The sequence below is a fragment of the Pseudochaenichthys georgianus genome, chromosome 5 (genome assembly GCF_902827115.2).
Source record: "Pseudochaenichthys georgianus chromosome 5, fPseGeo1.2, whole genome shotgun sequence".
Classification (NCBI taxonomy): domain Eukaryota; kingdom Metazoa; phylum Chordata; class Actinopteri; order Perciformes; family Channichthyidae; genus Pseudochaenichthys; species Pseudochaenichthys georgianus.
Window position 1 is genome coordinate 33,783,197 of NC_047507.1, and position 5,825 is coordinate 33,789,021.

Sequence of the window (5,825 nt, forward strand, 5' to 3'; positions counted from 1 at the left end):
AATTTAGCATCACATTGGATATGGGCAGAATTTGTGCTGGATTGGAATTTTTTGGAACATTTCCCTAGGAGGACTTTGCTAAAATGTGCTTAAAATGCATGAGAAACGCACATTTTTCAAAATGGCTGACTTTCTGGGGGGCGGGGCTAATAAAAACCAATTTGAAATATGTGTGCAATCATAATAGCAATATGTATACAGCGTTTCGTGAATATCAGAATAACTATATCCGAGTAGTTTGGAGTAATTTGCGACATGTAAATGGTCAAAAATTGTGTATTCGCTGTTAGCTTACGACCTCCACGAGTAATTTTTCAAAAATGTGCTCCTCAATTAAGTATCATATGGGATAGGGGCTAAACCTGTCCTGCATTGGAATTTTTCCGATCATTCCCCTAGGAGGAGTTTGCAAGAACGTGCGTAAAATGGCAGAAAAACGCACATTTTTCAAAATGGCCGACTTTCTGAGGGGCGGAGCTAATGGAAGGCAATTTGAAATATGTGTGTAATCATAATAGCAATATGTATACAGCGTTTCATGAATATCGGAATAACTATATCCGAGTAGTTTAGAGTAATTTGCGACATGTAAATCGTCAAAAATGGTGTATTCGCTGTAAGCTTACGACCTCCACGAGTAATTTTTCAAAAATGTGCTCCTCAATTAAGTATCATATGGGATAGGGGCTGAACCTCTCCTGCATTGGAATTGTTCCGATCATTCCCCTAGGAGGAGTTCGCAAGAACGTGCGTAAAATGGCTGAAAAACGCACATTTTTCAAAATGGTCGACTTTCTGGGGGGCGGGGCTAATGGAATGTATCTACAAATATGTCCGCAATTCCATGAGTAATGTCTGTGCTAAAATTGGTGAAGTTCTGAGAGTTATATGTGACTACCACACAATAGGGGGCGCTAGTGAGCAGTATTTTCTGAAAAATTACGGGGTTTTTTTTACATTCTTGAAAAGGTCGTGGGCTGTGATGCGTGTCCCAAGTTTTGCGTACCGAAACACATTTAAGCACATCGTCATAAAAAAAAAAGTACAGGCCACGCCCACAATTATCATTCGTTGTGACACTTTCAATATAAGTCCATACTCATCCCCAGAGTATGTCTAAAAAATAAAAAAAGATTTCGTCCATCATTTCATGAGTTATACATTTGTCATTATTTTTGGCGCCCCCTATAGTTCAAAATGGATATTACTTGTTGTGCTTATTCCCCAATACCGACTGAACCTTACCACCAAAATGTATGTTTTTTTGGTACATTGTTGATGAATTATGAGCATTTCTATCTAAGCCCCGCCTTTTTGCGAACACGTTTAGAGTACTGACGGCCACATTTATCGACTGAACATGCTCATTCCCTACGATAATCTGTCTGACCCTCCAGCGATACTGTATACTGAGTTTGGTGTTGAAAAACCAAAATTTGAAATTTAAGTGAATATTTCACTGTTTTTAACATTATGGTAATTAAAAAAAAATGAAGGAGGTGGAGCTTTCGGGTTCCAGGACATAATATGTAGAGTAGGTCCACCCGAAGAAGTGGGCAAAATGTCAGGTAATTCTGAGTTACGGTGCCACTTTGTAAAGGTTTCCAAAAATGGAAATGTAGTAGTTTGGATTAATTTGTGACATGTAAATCGTCAAAAATGGTGTATTCGCTGTTAGCTTACGACCTCCACGAGTAATTTTTCAAAAATGTGCTCCTCAATTAAGTATCATATTAGATAGGGGCTGAACCTGTCCTGCATTGGAATTTTTCCGATCATTCCCCTAGGAGGAGTTCGCAAGAACGTGCGTAAAATGGCTGAAAAACGCACATTTTTCAAAATGGCCGACTTTCTGGGGGGCGGGGCTAATGGAAGGCAATTTGAAATATGTGTGCAATCATAATAGCAATATGTATACAGCGTTTCGTAAATATCAGAATAATTATATCCGAGTGGTTTGGAGTAATTTGCGACATGTAAATCGTCAAAAATGGTGTATTCGCTGTTAGCTTACGACCTCCACGAGTAATTTTTCAAAAATGTGCTCCTCAATTAAGTATCGTATTTTTTTTTTACATTCTTGAAAAGGTCGTGGGCTGTGATGCGTGTCCCAAGTTTTGCGTACCAAAACACATTTAAGCACATCGTCATAAAAAAAAAAGTACAGGCCACGCCCACAATTGTCATTCGTTGTGACACTTTAAATATAAGTCCATACTCATCCCCAGAGTATGTCTAAAAAAATATATATATATTTCGTCCATCATTTCACGAGTTATACATTTGTCATGTTTTTGGCGCCCCCTATAGTCCAAAATGGATATTACTTTTTGTGCTTATTCCCCAATACAGACTGAACCTTACCACCAAAATGTGTGTTTTTTTGGTACATTGTTGATGAATTATGAGAATTTCTATCTAGGACCCGCCTTTTTGCGAAAACGTTTAGAGTAATGACGGCCACATTTATCGACTGAACATGCTCATTCCCTAGGGTAATGTGTATGACCCTCCGGCAATACTGTATACGAAGTTTGGTGTTGATAAACAAAAAATTGAAATTTAAGTGAATATTTAAGTGTTTTGAAAATTATGCTAATTTAAAAAAAAATAAAGTAGGCGGAGCTAAAGATTCCATTTGGATTATTTGTAGAGCAGGTCCACCCGGATATGTTTGCAAAATGTCAGGTCATTCGGAGTTACGGTGGGACTTTGTGAATTTTTCCAAAATGGAATTGAAATAGGTGGCGCTAGCGAGCAGGTTGGACAATTTGAACTCATTGACTCCAGAATATCAAATTTTTCACCGGTCCTGGCGTCCGTGCAAAATTATACAACTTTTTCAGCATCCTAAAGGCCTGAAAACAAGGATTCCGTAATTATATAATAATAATAATAATACCACGAATAACAATAGGTATCCTTGCACTTCGTGCTAGGACGCCGTTGGGTCCTAGCACTCTCGTGCTCGGGCCCTAATAATAAGAATGGTGTAGCAGAGTTTCCGTTCGCAGGTAATCACCGGACTAGGACCGGATATGCTGATGTTTAAAAGTCAGTTAATGGGAGTCATTTTTATATTGCTTCAGTTTATAATTGTAACAGATCGAAAAATTCAGATTAATTTTTCAATAAATGATTCCACAAACAACAAACATAATTATTACATTCAAAGAAACTACTTGTAGTAGATGAAGTACATTATTCAAAAGTTTACATTAACTTTGAATAATAAAACGGGAGACACGGATCCTCTTTTTTCCTCTCTCTCTCTCCTGACAGCCCGTCAGTTTCTCATGCAGCGCGCTAAACAGTGGGCGGGGCTTCAGGTGATTATGCAGCAGCTGATCTGATCTCTCTCGCGTCCGGTTACACTTCACTCGCGTTTATGTCCATATCGATCAGATCCAGCTCTCCCGATCGGCCTTCATAGAGAGCACCGATCAAACTATTAAGAGTGAATATCGGCCGATAATGACCGACGGCCAATCGATCGGAGCATCGGACATTTTGACCGGCAGGTTTTGAATTTACCAGGTTTTATTACATTTTACCTGCTAAAAACCGGTAATTACCGGCTAACGGAAACCCTGGTGTCAATATGCTATGGCAAAGGTTGGAAGATTGTTATGTGTCACCTGAAGCAATAGAAAATGCACTCCTCAAAAAAGTCGATATTTTCCCCAAAATCAATCAATCAATCAATCAATCAATCAATCAATCAAAGTTTATTTATATAGCCCAATGTCACAAATGTTACATTTGTCTCAGTGGTCTTCACAGTGTGTACAGAATATCAGTATGACAATACGACACCCTCTGTCCTTAGACCCTCACATCGTACAAGGAAAAACTTCCAAAGAAAACCCAGTTTAAAGGGAAAAATGGGAGAAACCTCAGGGAGAGCAACAGAGGAGGGATCTCTCTCCCAGGATGGACAGACGTGCAATAGATGCCGTGTGTAAATTGAAAAGATAATACATTTGCAACATAGGTAGTCCAAATGTTTGGAAATGCATGTGTGTATAATAGGAAGATGAATCCACGAGGATATCCATCCAGGACCACAGCCACGGCTCAAGATCCAGCGCTCGCGATCCAGGACACAGGACCGCAGGATCATCCATGACTCCGGATCCCAGCGTATATAGACACCAAAAAGAAAGACATTTGGGGAAGCTGGGTTAATCGGAACATGAGAGTACACAGGTATAGACAGAGAGAAGGAAGAAGTAAGATGTCCCCCGACAAACTAAGACTATATCAGCAAAACTAGGGGCTGAATCTAATCAGCCCTAACTATAAGCTTTATCAAAAAGGAAGGTCTTAAGCGCACTCTTAAAAACGGATAGGGTGTCTGCCGCCCAAACACAAACTGGAAGCTGATTCCACAAATGTGGAGCTTGATAAGAAAAGGCTCTGGCTCCCATTGTACTTTTAGAGACTCTAGGAACAACCAACAACCCTGCATTCTTGGAACGCAATGCCCTAGTAGGACAGTAGGGTATAATGAGTTCTTTAAGGTAAGATGGCGCCTGCCCATTAAGGGCTTTGTAGGCGAGAAGAAGAATTTTAAATTCTATCCTGTGTTCTATAGGGAGCCAGTGTAAGGCAGCAAGAACAGGAGTAATGTGGTCCCTTTTCCTAACTCTGGTTAGTACACGAGCCGCAGCATTTTGAATCAGCTGAAGCGACTTGACTGACTTCTTGGTACACCCTGATAATAAAGAGTTACAATAATCCAGCCTTGAAGTAACAAATGCATGGACTAGTTTCTCTGCATCGTTTTGAGGCAAGATATGCCTGATTTTTGCAATGTTACGTAGATGGAAGTAGGCGGTCCTTGAAATTGATTTTATGTGGGCGTTAAAGGATAAATCCTGATCAAATATAACACCAAGATTCCTTATAGTCTCACTGGAGGCCAAATTAATGCCATCCATAGTTAGTATATCTTTAGATAATTTGTTTCGTAGATTCTTCGGGCCAAGTACAATAACTTCAGTTTTGGTCGTGTTTAACATCAAAAAGTTTAAGGTCATCCACGTTTTTAAGTCCTTAAGGCAGTCTTGAATTTTATTTAGATGATTAATTTCATCAGGCTTGATTGATAAATATAGTTGAGTATCATCCGCATAACAATGAAAGTTTACAGAATGATTCCTTATAATATTGCCTAACGGAAGCATATATAATGTGAACAAAATAGGTCCGAGCACTGAGCTCTGTGGCACTCCATGGCTAACTTTGGTTTGCGTGGAAGATTCATCGTTAACACGTACAAACTGAGAGCGTTCAGATAGATAGGACCTAAACCAGCCTAAAGCAGTTCCCTGTATGCCAACTAAGTGCTCTAGTCTTTGCAATAGGATATCATGGTCGATAGTATCAAATGCAGCACTGAGATCGAGCAAAACAAGAATAGAGACAAGTCCCTTGTCTGAGGCTATTAGAATATCATTTGTGACTTTAACCAGAGCTGTCTCTGTGCTATGATGTGTTCTAAAGCCAGACTGAAAATCTTCAAATAAATCATTGTTTTTTAAGTAATCACACAACTGTTTTGCGACCGCTTTCTCAAGAATTTTTGAGAGGAACGGAAGATTAGAAATAGGTCTATAGTTGGCTTGTCACAATTCACATGTTAGGTCACGTTTGTAGTTTTGTCTGTGTTGGTGGTTTTCTTGTCTTTGGGTTTCCTGTCTTATTGTGTTAAGTGTTCACCCCCATTTCCTGCCTGTCTGCTTTCTGTCTGTTTCCCTTCCTGATTACCCGATTGTGTTCACCTGTTGTCCTTGTGTTTCTCCTCCCCTGCCCGGCTGTTT